Source organism: Ctenocephalides felis, unplaced genomic scaffold (genome assembly GCF_003426905.1).
Source record: "Ctenocephalides felis isolate EL2017-DRISC unplaced genomic scaffold, ASM342690v1 CF-g0.4_SCAFFOLD_01886, whole genome shotgun sequence".
Lineage (NCBI taxonomy): Eukaryota > Metazoa > Arthropoda > Insecta > Siphonaptera > Pulicidae > Ctenocephalides > Ctenocephalides felis.
In genome coordinates this window covers 86,378,455-86,396,730 of record NW_020538040.1, presented here as the reverse complement: position 1 = coordinate 86,396,730, position 18,276 = coordinate 86,378,455, and the positions used below count along the sequence as shown (strand labels likewise).

Below are 18,276 nucleotides of genomic sequence, written 5' to 3'. Positions count from 1 at the left end.
CGGATGTAGCTCCTCAATGAAAAGTCTCAATAATTGCTATACGGCTTAATGGATTTTTGTTTATCGCTTAACAAAAGTTATTATTTGGTAATAAGTAAAATTTAAAAGCTACAGCTGTTTAAAGTCAGTATGCTCAATGGACCCCATAGATGGGGCAAGTTGAGCACTAAGAAAGTATAATAAATCATAGGTTCAATGTCTATTAGTGATGAAATAAAATAAGTTTTTAATAACCAGTTCTATATTTATAGTCTTTATTGACAGAGAAAAACAAAACTTATAGTATTTGCTTTGAATAATTAACCAAAAGTAGAATCAACAAAACAATATCGTATCTCAGGAATTATTTTACCATTATATTCAGTATTTGTTTAAAATTATTAATTCTTTATATTATTACTCATAGACTTAGCTTAAATCTTAAAAATAATAATTAATTTCTGGAAGTTAATGGTAATTGTCTTAGTGACAGAATAAGTTTAGCAACTATGCTCAACTAACCCCAACTCGAAATTTCAAAACAAAAGTGAGTTTATAAAAAAACGTGAGAATTATACCCAGAATCTCTATGCATATTAAAAGTTCTATAACTATATAGAAGAATAACATTTACCTGATCAAAAATAAATAACATTTGACTGAACCAGACAAAAACTCGTGATGAATTACTTTTTTACTTTTTAATCTCAAAATAAACAAAACGCCGTGAGCCTCACTCATTGTCCAGCGGCCACTAGCGATCGCGGGATGTTTATTTCTCCCAACCTCTATCTTTCCGCCATATAATGCCTAAACGGACGGTGAATAGTTTTCGAGATATTTTGATTGCTCAACTTGTCCCTATGCTCAACTAGCCCCGCTCTACCCTATTAGTTACGTTGACTGTATTTATATGTCAAATTTGGGCGAATCATAAGTTTGCGACGGTACCGATATCTAACACAGGTAGCTAGGGGCTATCTGTAACAGGGGTAACTGTAACAGTCGTTTACCAATAGTATCTTAAACTATATTAAAATATTTATCTTGATTGGACATATAACCCGTCCTGCATTATATTGTCATAGCTACTGCCACGAAGGCCGACGCAATAAACAGAACTGTGCAGGTCCGTCATTTCTGAAATGTAATATACAATTATACTATCATGAAATTTTGGTTTGCGGTATCATTATTGACTAATTTTGAATTTTAGATATTTTAATTTCCTTCAAATTTATTCATTTTGATAATGTGTAACATTTTTTGTGATTGCTAAATTGTTAAAATAGTTATCTTGATTAAAGTAGAAAAATCACATCTGGGGTTAATTAAGTATATAAGAATTATATATACAGATTCAAGTGAAGATGAAAGAGTAAAATGCATACATTGTAAGCTATGGGCACATGTAAATTATGTTACGCTATATTTTTTATTTGTATTAATTGCAGTTTACTTTGATTTAGGATAAGAATTTCTATGGTATGACACATCATATTTTTTATTAATTATAGTTTATGTTGATTTATGACTCAGTCAGCAAGAATGTAGGCCTAGCATGTCAATTTTCTCAAAACGAATAAATTATTAGAGATATTATTGCCGTTTTTTGTCGTTGCTACTTGCTCCTGTAGATGTTAATAGATGTTACAACTAGCCCGAAACACGGGGTAAGGCTTAACACCGGACTATTTTTAGAAAATGATTAATTGTGAAACAATAATCAATAGTTATGAAATTATTTGTATTGGATTCGGTAGAGGAATAGTTATAGCATCTATCCATCTTTAATTCACAGAAATGTAATCAGTGGATTCCAAGATATAATAATTTAAAAAAAAAATCTGTTACAAGTCCCTTTTACAAGTACATGTCGCGTCTTAAAATAGAACGGCTTCTCTACTTTATATTTAACTAATATTAATAACATTACAAAATCTAATTTGCTCGTAGAGCTTAAAATGCGGTAGTAAAAATTATAAATTTGAATTAGGGTAAGAAAAATAGGTATTTAATATAGAACATTGACTAGAATTGGTTATTAATTTGAAAATAGTGTAAGTAGTGCAATGATAACATGCTGAAATTAACATTTGCTTCTAAGAGGGCAGTTCACAAATAAATTGTTTGGTCCTTCGTCGGGCTCGGTTTCGTAAAAGAGGTCTTTGCAATAAATGCCAGTCTCATCTTTTTACCGAAATGTTTTCAGAAGTAGTTAGCGTAGTAGTTGAAAGCCAGTCACTTATAACAGGTTTCAATATTTTTTATTGGCTACGAAAGAACTGCGTAGTAGGTCTTGAAAAATAGTACTATATCATTTTGTTCAAGTATGTCAATTTGTCGGTAAGTCAACAAAGACGAAAAAATGATAAAAATTGTATAAAAAAACTGACAATTGCAATGAAACTGATCGAACACATTAGTACTGGCATCGGTTCATTGATTTTAATAGAAATAATTATAAACAACAGAAACTCAGGCCCAAATAAACATGAAAAACTATACCTTTCCAATAAACTTTCCAAGACGCGATAAACATTTGAACTGAATACTCCGACCAGGCTGTGACAATAACGATCAACATCTGAAAGGATTGTGATTATAGTTTTCTTAACACCATACAGTTGCAGAAACGTTAAAAAAACTAACCGCTGTGACATTTTGTCCATATATATATAAATAATTTGAAATTAAAGCAATTATGTTAAAGTTTTAAGTAAAAAAAATTGCATATATTAATGAACATTTAACTAGTTTTATATGCATTATTTATTCAGATATTTAATATCATTTATTGATATATTGGAATTTATAAACGTCTTTAATATAGACCACTGAAATGTCACAAAGCTCAAAGTTGTTCATGATAAACACAGCTATTTTTTAGAGTAATAATGACACTCTAAGAGCAATTTGGCGTTTTAATTTGGCTCGTTAAGAAGAAAAAAAATTAACCGATCTTTGCTTTAAAATATTCAATAAATAACATTTAAAGTACTTTAAAAACAAAAAAATGGTCTTGATCGCAGCTTATAGCTTTATCTATAAAGATACCAATAAATTAGTACCACATGAAGAAAAAACTACTTATTTTATAAATGGTAAATGCAAGTAAGTTGATAATCATCACGAAAACAAGTATATATATATACAATTTTTTCAAAGAACAAATTGACGGTTTAAAAAATTTTGCCATATACCGTCGAAATTTCGTCAGGATCGATTATTGTTACCCATCCCTATAGATTTCTGAGTCTGGCCAAGCGGGCACCGTTGATCTATATGGGTGAGACGCAATGCTATGCGTATCCAGGTACATGATACATGTCGTGTCTTGAAACAGAACGGCTTAATATGTAAAAGCATTGGAGAAATTGCATTTTTTCCGGTCGAGTTGGAACACATAATGTAATCATTGAGTTTTTTCCATAAAACGGTTAATGGGTTAATTAGGTCTTTGGCGAATCAATAAGAAATCAAAATCATGCCGTTCAAACAAGAGTCTAGCTAGGCTATGATAGGAGGGCAGACTTTATTAAATTTTACTAACATCTCAATATCACTATTCGTTTTTTGCCAGTTGTTTAATCCTTGATTTAAAGCAGTGATTTCTAACGTGGTCAACGAGGATACCAGGGGGTTCATGACAATTGACAACATTCAGGGAATCCACGTCAGTTAATTTCATAGTCCACAAAATCAAAATTTGTGATCACAATATATATGTTTGAGCTTGTAAAGACCCAATTTCCTGATTATCGAAAAGCATGACAATATTTTTTGCGTTTTTTAAGTCTAACATAATATTTCTGGATACTAAAGATAAAAAGCAATTTAATTGTTCTAAAATGGTGACCTCCTAACAAAAATAAAGATGTAGACTGGACATCATTAGCCGGGAAATGTAAGGTTAATTCTTACAAAATTGTTGCGTTGCTTTTTTTATTATTTCTTTAAATTAAATTAGTAAATGTATACAAATAACATGTATTTTTACTTTAAATATATAATAAACATTAGTCCAATAATAATAAACTTTAGTAGAATTAGAAATTAATTAAAAAACGATATCGGGTAAATAGGGGATCTACGACATAAAAATTTGGAAACCTATGATTTATATCAATCTAGTTAAAAGCAAAAATATTTTTTTAAATAAAAATTACGTATAATATAACATATTCAAACGTGTAATGTCATTATTATAAAATCACTATCATAATATAAATTTATTATCATTATTACACCATAAATATTACACCATAAATATTGTATATATTTTTTTGTACGTATATTGTTTTAGCGAAAAAGCTTTTTAGTTTTGTTATACAATGAATTATTGTTATAAAAATATGAAAAAACTAAATGAGGCGCATTTTCTATAGATTCATCCACCAAAATAAAAAAACATGTTATCACTGTTTGATACAGCAAATTATATGAAATAATTTTATCAACATGCAATTGAAATTCATCCACCAAAATAAGAAAAACATGTTATAACCATTTGACACAGCAAATTGTATGAAATAATTTTATCAATATGCAATTAAAATTATCCCACGCTTCATTACATATTCGACGTTTATTGTAACCCGAGTTTAATTTATTAATATTTTGTTAAATTATCTGCTAAAAGTCGGTTTAGTTCATGTTTTCTTCATTCTTAAAAATAAATTCCCAAAAGATTAAGAACAGACTAATTTTCCATTTTGGTTTTTTAATTTCTTGCATACATTTTACCAGTCTTTGTACTCTAAAGTTCCCGACCCATAACTCTATAAAAAACTCAACTTGCAATGTATATTTCTTTGTGGTGAATGTTAATCAATTTTTCAATTTCGGCTTCTGTTTTGTGTGTTTACGCACCGCTGCACGAAAAAAATAATGTTTTATTCGGACGTGATCATTTGCAAAGAAAAACTTGCGAATTTCATCAACATTTCTTAGATGAGAGTTTGTCTGATGATCAGCCGCAATATGAGAAATGGCTTTAGGCATTTTTGCGACGCAACAAGTTAATTGACATTGATTGTATCCATAATTTTTCTTAGTTTTTATTTTATTTAAAAAGTGAAAGAAAACAAGTTTTCACACATCAATGATATGTTATTGTTTCTTATAGAACATTCTTACTGTAAATAATTATTAGAAAAATAATATATTTCATTAAACATATTTTAAGGCATATTAGTAGTTACAATAGGTTCTAAAAAGGGTAAAGAGTGGCACAAAGGTCCAATTTGATTTTGAGCAATTACATTATGAAAATCAACCCAATTATATCAAAACAAATAACACATGTCAAACAAACAGTTATATGACTATGTTTAGTAAAAATCCCCATAATTTATCATTGCAGAAATGTGTTTTTTCTGCTGTTTTTTAAAAAATGTCATCAGGCATTGGGTAGCCAGGGATCGAACAGGTTCAATGTCTTATTTTTAATTTAAAAGAGATTTTACGAAATAATTGCTTTATAATTCAACCAATGTAAAACATAAATTTTGTGGATATATTTTTTACAGAAAAAAAACTGTATATAATCTTGATTATGAGGAATAGCCCGCTCTGTCCTACTGTTATTATTAAAAATTTATTTAAAAAAATATTATAGGAATATAATATAGGAAATTATTAAAAAAAATATTTTCATATCAAAAATGAATTGGGTCAAATTCAAAAATTTTAATATGTTAGAATCCCATCTCATTAGATTGATGTGCACATCATCTGTAAGCCAATTTTTTACTTTTAGTCGATGTTTCCTCAAAAACAGCTGAACCGATTTCAAATATTTATAAGCCGTTCGATGAGGATACGTGTTGGTTAGTTTTGCAAGCAGGGCCGACGCTTTTTCAATAAAATTTAGCCGAAAAATACAAAAAAAAGAGTGCGCGTAAGGATCACACGCGATTGAAGTAAAAATTATTTGCTACTGTATAAAGTAGCAAATTTAAGTTGAGTAAAAATAAATACATCATATAAAAATTTTGAATAATGTTTATTAGCAATATGGTAACACTTGTGATGCACACATTTATTAGTGTCGTCAATCATTATACACATTTATATAATGATAAATTATAAATTATATATTTATGATTGCATTAAAAATATGTATAATATTTACAAACAATAATGTAATCAAAGTCGTACTTGAAATCTGACATGATCGTTTTAAAGTAATTGCTGATTAATAAATTCTATAATATTCATTCACACAGTGGATTATGTTAAACAACGCCTAAACAAATATTGTTTTTGCAAATTAACTCATCATGTAACAATTGTGCTTGAAGAACTTCATGTAATTAAAATTAACATACATTCATTTACTGTTTGTAATTTTTTACTTTTTCGCTGACGATATAATCTCATTCCTTGAACAGCTGTAATATCTGTCTTGCCTAACAAATTGAAGCCATACTTTTATATTTGTTTTATTTATCAAGCCCTGCACATAGCTTGATCTATGAATCATTTGCTTTTTTATGTGAACGTTAATGCAATGATCATCATCAATATTACGAGGTAATAAATTAACCATATTATTAATGTCAACAGGCACATTTATAATTTGGCCAAACATTCCAAATTGTCCATTTGCATGTCGCAATCGTCTAATTTTCCGCAGATTTTTCCTTAGTTTCATTATTTATTTGCGATCATTTGCACTACAATTATTTATGGGGAACGGGATAAAATATTCTTCCAATCCTGACATTTTTATTAACTCACTAATTATTATACTGCTAACCCATGTCGCGCCTAAAAAAGTTTTACTTCAAAAAATGTTTAGAGAATACGAGCTAAATACAAAACTCAAGTGAAAGTCGACACATTTTGTTTTGTTTTTGACATATGATTTGACATTTGATGTATTTTTTGTTTTGCTCGCAGACTAGATCAAATAATTGCGATAGCTGCGCTTACTAGCGTCGTAGTCTTCAACTTCACGTTGGCGTTTTCGTTGTATTTGTACGGATTTACACCCATGTCGCGCCTGATGAAGTTTTCACACCCATGTCGCGCCTAAAGAAGTTTTACTTCAAAATAGCAAAAAATCCTGCATTGATTTTGAAATTTTCAAAATCATTTGTAAGATGTCATTTGGAAACCGTGCTGATTAGCTTTTGGCACAGACCGATGGGGCCGTCTCTTCGTAATTAAATGTAGTTTTTTTTTGTTGATTTTACTAAAACGTGGCGATAGAGATTATGGTCTTTTAGTGAAAACAAAATCTTGATTTTCAAAATCAATAATTCAATTTTTTATGTAAATAATTCTTATTGATTGAATCGATAATTTAGACGTATCGGAAATTTTATATAATTTACCTTAGGATATGATGCCACCGACATCTAGTTACAATTTTTGTCTCAGTCGTTTAAGAATGGCTTGAAACGTCAAGATATAATATAAAATTTACAAGTCAGCTTTTCTGGAGAAAATTAATAAATCAAATTTCAAAAATCATAGAAATTGTAACACATAACTTTTGACAATTATGCATCCAATTACTATTTTTATTTTAAATGCTGATATTATTCATCCAAGAGCATATGAACTTGGAATTAAGAGAAATTAATGTTACAAGTATTTTTGGGCAATTATGACCTTAACTTAAATCGACTGCTAAAAGTTTATAGGTGAATTGGTGATCCTCAATAGAGGATTGTATACCATGTCTATTTTTTATAATCAAGTAACATATTACTTGAGGTAAATATTTATCCAAACAACTATAGAACAACAACATGTTATGATTGCTGTAACAACAATGTAAAAAAAGTTTATAGGTACTTCTAGTTTACTGTGCAAAATTGTTATTAATTCATTACCTCCAATTCAAAAATCGGTCACACTTCAGTCACATCAAAGTAAGATAACTTATTTTTTTATCCATTCGTATTAATGCCTTCTGTATAAACCCCGTGTGTGGCACTTGACTAATGCAGACCAAACATCATGTCGCATTAACAAATATAATCTCGCTGATGTTTTTCAAGCTAATGGGAATTAGGTTGAAATCTCTGTGTCAGATTAAATGATAACTAGGTATATAAGGTAGCTAGATTGGATGCGGATGCTCCGTGTGAGTCGCGCTCCTAAATGTTGTTCTTCAGCCTTCAATTTGTCATGGAGGATGAATAATTTAATAACCATGTCTTCATGAGGTTAGATGTTTATTCCATAACTTAAAAGATTTTATATATAAAGTATAGCTTTGCAAGTAATGTGTAATAATTATATACATATAGTTTCAGTTTCAACTTGATTAAACCATGTCAATTACTTCAGGTCACTTTGGACAACTTTAACACACTAATTTTTATTCATTCGTATTTAAAATTGATAGAAACAGTTAAAAAATTGAAAAAGAAAAATCCCGTGCTGAATGATACAAGCTAATAATAATGATTAGTCTAATTCCAATTATTAGCAGCACTGGTAAAAAAATACGAACCATCGTTTTAACTTTCTCATGCACTAAAAATGATTATTTTATATAGGGGAGACTGGGTACGGTTGTGCCACTTTTTTGTTGATCAGCCATAACTTAGTCAATTTAGCAGTAAATTAATTAAATGGCAATTCGAACTTTTATCTACGTGGAAATACAAAAATACTGTTCTTAAGTAATCGTACTGTCCTTAAGGGGGTATTCTACTGTAGAATTTTGAAAAAATCGAAAAAATTTTTTTTTCACATTTTCAAAGTTTAGTTATTCAAAAATATGTCATTAAAAGGATTTTTCAAAATTGCTATTATTTCCTGAGTTATAGCCGTTTTAGTGACGTGGCCTCGGTTCGGGTCCGACTTGTCTCAAAACTTTGAACGCGTTTTTCTCGGAACTACTTTTTTCGAGCTGGCGGTAAGGATATCTCGAGTTCTAATGAACCGATTTACTTCAAATTTGGAGAGAATCTTCTCTATACATCGCTTTATCGTATGGACCTTGCCCAAAACTATAACTTTTCATTTAGTATTTTTAAAAAATTCGGAATTGTTAAAAAAACATGAAAAAAAATAATTTTTTTTTCAAACTGCCGCCATTCGAACAAAAATTTTTTGTTTAACTTATCCAAGGTTCATACGATAGCGGCATCTATTATAATTAAGAATCCATCTATTTTTTATGTTTCAAATCACCAGGAGGGTTGGAATCATGTACGCCAGGACACCCTCTTTTTTTGGGAACCCCGACTTTGACTGCTCGTAACTTTGTGAATTTTAATTTTTTTTCAACAATATTTTTGTTATGTAATAATAAAATATCAATAAACAAATGATAAAAAAATTGATAGTAAAAATATTATTTGTTTCCTTTATACGGCGCTTCAAAAACCGGGCGAAATTCATGACTCTACAGTAGAATACCCCCTTAATCGTAATCGTCATACAATCAAATCATACAAAAAAGTGAGTGTAACAACCGTGCTAATTACAATGACAAATTGATCATGTCATATTTGAAGTATGACTTTAATTACATTTTGTTTTCATATATTATAAATATTTTAATGCTATTATAAATATATAATTTAAAATTTATTATTATATAAATATGCATAATGGTTGACAATAATAAATGTGCATCACGAGTGTTACCATATTTCTAATAAACATTATTCAAAATTGTTATATTATGTATTTATTTTTGATTTATTTGCCATCTCGTACAATAACAAAAAAGTTTCAATTCAACCGCGTGTGAACCATACGCGCACAAGAATCCTTAAAAAAGGATTTTTGAGAATTAAAAAATTAAGAAACTAGTGAATTCATCTATTTAAAACTTTGAGGGTATATTTATACATGTTTTTAGAATACACAGTAAAATTTTTGCAATAAAATATTAAATATTTTTGAAATGACGCGCAAACAAAAAAATCAAAAATTGATAAAATTGCGGCATGTTGAAAAAAAAAAGTTAAATTTTTCCCAAAATTTTGGTCGTTTTTGGCCTGCCAAAATTCGATTTTTGAACAGATCAGAAAATTGGAGGGTCAGCGTATGGAGAACTATATACAGGAGATGCAAAAAAAAATTGATAGCTATCGGATCATTTGTCTCCGAGTAATCACTCCAGCAAGTTCGAAAAATGCTGTTTCGAGAAAAAAGCGTTTAGCTAAAATGATCGTTAGTGGTTTAATAAAATGATAATGCTAAATAATGTTAAATAAATAAAATAATCGTTATAGGATCGCTATAGTATATATATACTAGATATATACTCTTTTAAACGGCTGTAACTCAAAAACTACTTAAGATATCGATTTTAAATTTTAGTATGTTGTTTTTAAAGATATAACCTATCAAAATATGGAAACAAATAAAATTAGATTTTTTGAAAATTTCACACTAAGTGTGCCCCTTAAGTGAGATTTGTGTTTATCGGTTCAATTTTTACCCAAAATGAGCAAGAAATACATGTCACAACCGTACCCACAAACTTTGTCACAGCCTGCCCCAACGCACACTTTTGAAAACAAATCATCATTATGACTTAGCTCAATTATCTTCGTAAAAACTAATTGCTTGTAATTATCTACTAAAAAATTCAACTTACTGCAGAATAACAAACGAAGTGATGTATCTGTATATAGGAAACATTTATATTAAAAGAAATTGAATAAACCAATGTGGTCTACAGATCACACACTGAATGCAATAATGGGGACATGTTCAAACAAAACATACGACATATTTTTCCCTTTGGACCCGATGTCATAATCAGTATAGTTTAGCTGTTATGACGACAGTCACTACCGTACCCTGGCACAACCGTCACCCAGTGCATGTCATGCATAATTATGCTTACACCACTGTGAATACCTTCACGTAGTTGTTTGTTTTTCGATGTTACAAAAATATAAAATAATCAAATTTTTATTGAAATTTTGGCCAAGCGATGAGGTAGAAAGGTAAAAACAATTTTTTTTAAAGAACTTTAAAATCATGAGAATAATTTAAATACAAAGCGCATATAGGCACCTAAAATGCTCAACCAATATTTTATATATCATTAAGAATAACATATTTTTACCCAAAAAACAATAAAAGTTTAAAATACAGATATCGCATTTCGTCGATAATTAAAACATCAATTGCAAAGAGCAAACAACATCCGATCACCTTATACCACACATGGTACCGTCGTTCGACTAACCCGCAGTCTTAACGGTAACCGTTAATTAACTCACCAAGCCGTGTTAATGAAATGTTAACGATTGCGCATAATAAAACACGTTTAAATCTCTCGGCGTTCAAAACGCTTCGCGAACAAAAAGAGATGACTTAGGTTTCATACACACATGAACATTCTGCGAAACCGGCAAACGATAGTAAGAGATCCTCGTTTCCATGTGTTAATTCAAGCATTTTTATTTATTACCTTAAAGGTACACTTGCATCTAAATGCTTAGTAATAATAATAGTTGATTTACGTACCACAAAAATTCTCTCCAAAAGATTTCTGTTATGGACTAAAGACGCATATATTGAATAATGACGCATTTTCATATTGGGCTGGGGGTGACCCAATGGTTCAATTGCTTTGAACTATATACTCTGAAAACCAAACCAATTACATCACACCAAATAACACATATTAAACAAACTACAATCTGACTTTGTTCAGTAAAACTCCCAGCTAATTGATGATTGTAGAAATGTGTTTTTTGTTACCCGATAGGCTGGGTAAAATGGGATGGCCAAGAGGTAAACAGATCCAATGTCTTACTTCTAATTTTGAAGGGCTTTCGCGAAATAATAGCTGTATTATTCAACCAATGCAAAATATAAATTTCATGGGATTAGTTTTTATATAGATAACATTGTATATAACCTTGATCTGGTATTTTGACAGAAATAATTAACAGCATAGTTGGAATAACTAACTAACTTATGTCTTGTAAAATATCTTTGTTAAACTTTTTTTTTATTGTTTACACTCTTGCTAAGGTGATGGTTCAGTTGGTTTCTTTTACCCTACCTACATGCAAGCTTTAATAGAAGTTACATAAAAGCAGTTGAATCTAACTTAAAAATAACAATACACCTTATAAGGTGTATATGAATAACGTATACCTAAGAGTTGTATTAAGCTCCCGTAAACTAAACAACGGTGCTCACAATGAAAAAAACTAATTGCAAGGAAAATACTTTTGTTATGTATTTTTAAACATTGCTATATATCTTGCAACAGCGACATCGTAAAAATCAAGGTGATGAATCGTTACACATCTTTTTCCCTTGACTTCGAATATTACTGTTAAAAAATTACTAAGTTTATTTGATTTTGAGATATTGGTGGTGGACCTATTATGTTTTTAATACATATCTTCATCATGAATACTTTCAATACTGTTATGCACTCAACTGGCTTTGACCTAAACCTATCGCAATGATCTTTTTCTAATTATAAGAATTATTTACTTAAAATAAAGACCAAATGCTTATATGGACATACGGCATTCAGCTTCGGGGTACGGCCAGCCAATCAAATATAGAGATCTTGCAGAGGTTTCAGAATAAATTGCTTAGGCAAATTGCCAACGCTCCAAAATCGACCCCCAACTGACTTCTCCACGACGAACTGGGAGACTTTTATTAAGAAAGAGATTTCCAGGCATATGTACCAAAACAGACTCACCGATTACCCAAAAATCCTTCCAAGAAAGCTGCTGGAACAAATACACCTCAGAAGATTTAAAAAAATCTAATGACTTGTTTCAGATCTAGCTACAAGTAAACTTCTATTTTCCTTTCATCTTTTCTGTTTGACAATTTATATCTCAACACTGTGAAGAACTACATCAATGGATGCAATCCTTATTGTTAGTTCTACTCTATGTCATGTACAATTAATTTTATATCTTATGCAGATAGGCGTTCAAACAAATATAATTAAAATAATATTTCAGACATCTACTCGCATAAAACAAGTTAATCTCATCTCTAATCCAATCACTTTTCAAATGCCTGTAATATTTTAGGGGGTTCGATTTGACTATCATGGCGGAGATTCATCAAACAGTTGAGTAAATCTGAGTTTCTCCTTGTTAGTGAGTATCCTGTAGTGTCAGCAATCGTGAGTGTGTGTCGGCGCCTTAATTGCAATCGCAACTGAATGGTTATTTCGAATGAATGGTATGAAATTCGCCGCTGCCTTACTTAATCTGTTGAAGTTTCTTGTTTCTTTGATTTTATGGTATCCCGTCCGCGGCTAATTAATGATAAGGAGAAATTTTCATAATGCGATAATTAAAATGAGATAAGCCGTTCGCGACGGTAATTGGTACCGGTACAGGATCGGCTCGCGTGATTTCGCATACGCTCATAACGGGGATTAAAAGCCAACGATTGATTTGTAGTTATTAAATACTCGTGTATTTAAAATTGATGGTGAGATTATATATGTACATAATATATATATATATATATATATATATATATATATATTAGGATGGTCCTTAACAAGGACATTTTCGAATTTCTTTGCTCCCAAGGGCGCCAATGCTTCCAAATTAATAAAAAATGAATCTCTAATAGTATTAGCTCTTAATATAAACATTTGGATAGAGCGCACGCCAATTAAAAGTTTCTTATATTTGTTATTAACATACGTCATTAGGTAAATTCTTGTGCCTTCTGTATAGTATTTGTGAACTCAAAAATTATGACACCTAAGAATATATATATAAACCACTTAACCTCTAATTAAATACATGTGGGCTGTTCTATAATATTTATTCATCATGGAATACTTCAGTTAAAATAAATAATTTTTACATATTTTCCGTAGTAAATTATACTATTCGCTAAAAAATCGAAAATAAATTTTTTTGACATTTTCGACAGTATACTCGTATAATAACCAATTTCAAAACTTTCGGTTCGTACTGACTGCAAGATGTTTTTGCGAAATGGCACGTCTAGCCGTTTTGGAGGTATGGCGCGCAAAGAGTGTTCAAATGGTCATGCAGTTTTTTGAAAGAACGGGTTATTCGATTTCAATAATTAGAAAAACTTTTTGCTTGTGTATACTGTGTAAAAAAATGCTTTAACAAAGAACTTTGTTTCGTTTAGAAAAAAATCACAATTTTCAAAGAAAATCAGTTTGAAAAGTTCAAATTTTCGAAATATTTCATTACTTTCAAATTTGAAATGTACCTTAATGTGTCATATTTTAATTTAATCTCCTTATTTTCTTGCAAATTTAATTCAATTTTCAATAGTTCGTTGTATTTCCAACTATTTTTTTATTTCTTGTGCTTGTTTTGATTAGTTTTTACTAGTTTTTCTCATACAGCTTATATTTTTATTATAATTTTTATTATTTACTTGCAAATTCAATTTGATTTTGATTACTTTGTTGTGATTGCAATTTTTTGTGTTATTGTTAGTTCTTTTTGTGATAATTCTTATAATTTCAATTCATTTTTTTTCTTGCAATTTGAATTTGTTTTTTGTATTTGCAACTATTTTTTGTTTTTCTTTGTGCTTTTTTTTAAATTAGTTTTTCTCATGAATCTCAATTATTGAATATGGCAAAAAAAAATGTTATGCGATTTTAGTTTGATTTTTTTTTGTTTTTCGTATTTGCAATTAATTTTTTGTTTGTTTATGATTGTTTTCTTTGATTATGTTTGCGTTTAATATTGTCTATTTTTGTAAGTTTTTGAATATTTTATTGCAAATTTATTTTATCAATTATGAACATTGTTTATGATTTTTAATGATTTTAGTTAATTTGATTGTTTTTTTTTTGTTTCCATTTTGTTTTATTCTTTTTGTTTGACCAAAATATATAATATAATGTAATATCTTAATTACTTTTCCATTATTCTAATTTTTCTTATTTGGGTGAATTTTCGTGATGGTTGAATGAAAATTTTCTTTGAATTGATAATTAGACATCAAAATTATATAAATAGATATTTTTTTATGAAAAAGAGATGGAAGTATGTGAATATTGAAGATTGTAGTAAAGTTCTTGGAACACAATGCATTCTATGAAAACATCAAATCAACGAAGTGATAGTATATTAAATCTCGAAATATAGTTCCTGTTTAGATAAATTATGATATGTTCTAACGGCTAATGTACAGCCGACTACCAGGAATTTTAGAATGATGCTGGTGGTCACAGAGGAACCTCAAATTACATAAGATGCAGTAATTAAACTGAAGAAAACAAGGCATTAAAATAAAATGGTACTTAACGTCAAAAGTCTCATATTTAAGATTCTGTGACAAATTATGTGAAAATAAAGAAGAGAGAACATGGCCAGATGAACATTGTCAAGTATAAACCAAGATACTTACCACTTATAAATGTAATATAGAGGAACATTAAAATGTTCATAAAGAATAATGTATAAGAAAATTAAAAACATTAAAAAGATCTACATTTATGAAAATGCTTAATAATATAATAGCCCAATATAATGAATTATCTAGAAACAAAATTAGGGCCTGTTTTCAACATATTGTGGAAAGCAAGCTTTAAAAATGATAATAATAACTTTCTGAAGGAGAAATTTATTTTCGCCGAAAAATCTGATTTGCTAATTTTATGTTTTCTCGGCGTTTCAAGCCCTTCTGAATCGACTGAGACTAAATTTGTCAGAAAAAATTAAAAATTCATCAAAATTTGAAAAAATATGATTCAAAATTTGTGTCAAAAGGCACTTTTGTGATGTGATAAGTCAAAATTTGATTTTCACCATTTTGAAGCCATTGGAATAAATTTGATAAATAGAAGCCGCGATTAAGTTTGGAAAACCAAACAAGCAACTATCTGACTATGTTCATTAAAGCTACAAGCTAATTCATCATAGTAGATATGTGTTTTTTTGCTTCACAAATTTGTCATTTTGTTTACCCTTTAGGGGTTAAAATGGGACGGCCAGGAGGCACCAGGTCTAATGTCTTATTTTTAATTTTAAAGAGATTTTACGAAATAATAGCTACATTATTCAACTAGTGCAAAATTCAAATTTCACGGGTACATCAACAGAGTAGAAATAAGTATTTATTCAATTTATCTAAAATTGCTTTCTTTAACTTAATTTACTTTTTTATTGTTTACACCTTTGAAAGATTTAGTTGGTTCTTTTTACCACACCTACGTGTAAGCTTTTATAGATGTTATATAAAAACACTGATGAATCTAACTTAAAATTAACAATACATCTAAAACTATTAAATCGCGTATTCTTAAAAATTATACTAAGGTCTCGTAAACTAAATAACAGTGCACACGACCAAAAAAGTTTACAACAAAAGAAAATACTTTTGTAATGGATTTTCAAACATTGCCGTTTATCTCCCGATAGCAACGTCGTAAAATTCAAGGTGATAGCTGATTATATATCTTTTGCCCTCTACTTTAAAATATCGTTGTTAAAAATTTACTTGTTTTTGAGATTTGGATCTTTAAACCCAGTTCTAGCCTATTACACTCAAATGTTTTCATAAAACTTTTCTTTTCGATTGCATTTATATGTGTAATTAAGGGCCGTTCAAGTATTACGTAAGCACTATAGGGGGGCGGGGGGGAATTGATTTGCTTATTTTGGGTGACATTTTGGTGACAGCTTTGCTTACTTTTGCTGACAAAGGGGGGTGGGGGGTAAATAATTGTACTAAATCTGCTTATGTAATGCTTGAACAATTCCATACAGTCACAGATTTATATCTATACTTTAATACACAAACTCTTGAGCCGGGGTGATTTTGTAAAAATATCTCGTCAGCAAATGCTTAACATTCTCGCAATTTTTTTAGTCAATAATAAATTCCGTACAACTCTCTAATGGTGACATATCATCGGTAACTGATAATAGATTTATATAAAATAAATAAAATGAAATTTTAAATAATTTAAAAAAGATACGCCCGAACAGGGACTTGAACCCTGGACCCTTGGATTAAAAGTCCAATGCTCTACCGACTGAGCTATCCGGGCCTTGCTTCTTTGCGCAGCACCTAGAAATCTCCTAGATATTTCTATCACTGATACAACAATTCATCGAAATCACATGCTTTACATTTACTCTATCTTATGCTTCTAATTTTGTGCGCACACACTTGTAAAAACATACACGCATGTTGAATCGAATAATAAAATTAGATAACATGAGATAAAATATTGCTGATAGCACAGATAATCGAAATGTTAAAATTGTTACTTGGCCTTTAGGTTAAAATGTTTGATAAGAAATATGGCTTGGTTTTTTTATAATAATACTTATAATACTAGTGGTGCATGGCAGTGTGCCTTAAGGCAAATTGCTAGAACTTCCCGCACAGTAATTAAACATTTGTGTGTGTGTATGTATGTTAGGCTACAATTTTTCGTCCACGAACTCTAGCGCACGGATTAACCGATTTGAATGATTAAAAAAACATTCGATTGTTATTGATAAGGATTGTACTGATTGGTTTTTGGCAATGATAGGTACAGCCGTTTTAAACATACGGGGCAAAAAGTGCCAAAAATGTTAATTCAGTTTTTGAGAGAACGAAGCGTGCGATTTTATTGATTCAAAAAACATTTTATTTGTATTGACAAAATGAAGAAAATTTTCAATTTTTGTAAAGGCAGGTTTAGCGGTTTCGGAGATCCAATAAAAAAAGTAAAAAAAAAAATGCTATTTGGCAGTCAAAGAGGATCTTTAGACATACGTACATCAAGTTATCAGATACTTTATAGAGATTTTATTAATACATACGAATTTTGTTTATATTTCAATAGGTTTTGTACTAATGTTTAACCGTTAGACGGCCACGCGGCGCTTACGCGCTTTGATATTTTGTCTAACGCTAACGCAGCGCAATTTCTTGATAAAATCTTCAATATGTGGAAAAAAATTAAAATATGCAAAAAAATCAAAATATAAAAATTCAGAATATAAAAAAATACAATTTTTTAAACTTGTCAATTTTTTTCAATGTTTCAAGAAATTTTATTTTCTTTTTTTAAATTTTAATTATCACTACGCGAAGTTCTAGCAATTTGTCTTAAAGCACACGATGCCAGACACCACTAGTTTTTTTTCAAAAATTGCAATTTAAATAGCAAATGACTCGTCATATTTATAATGACAATAAAATAGAATATGTTCGTCAATTTTGACGCTTTTCCATGACGAGTATATTCGTCACTCAGAGTTAACTGGTTAAAAAGACTATGTACTCAATGTCTTTGCAGTATATTTCTGGCATTCAGTCAATCTTCTATGTTACTCGGCTCGTCTTTATCAAATCACCCGGCATCGA

General features: G+C 29.7%; 1 non-coding gene across 1 annotated transcript; it reads right to left on the bottom strand.

Annotated features, from left to right (window-relative positions):
• Positions 1-16,890: 16,890 nt before the first annotated feature.
• Positions 16,891-16,963, bottom strand: Trnak-uuu. Its single transcript has one exon. It is a non-coding gene; the product is annotated as a tRNA-Lys (tRNA).
• Between the last annotated feature and the right edge of the window lie 1,313 nt (positions 16,964-18,276).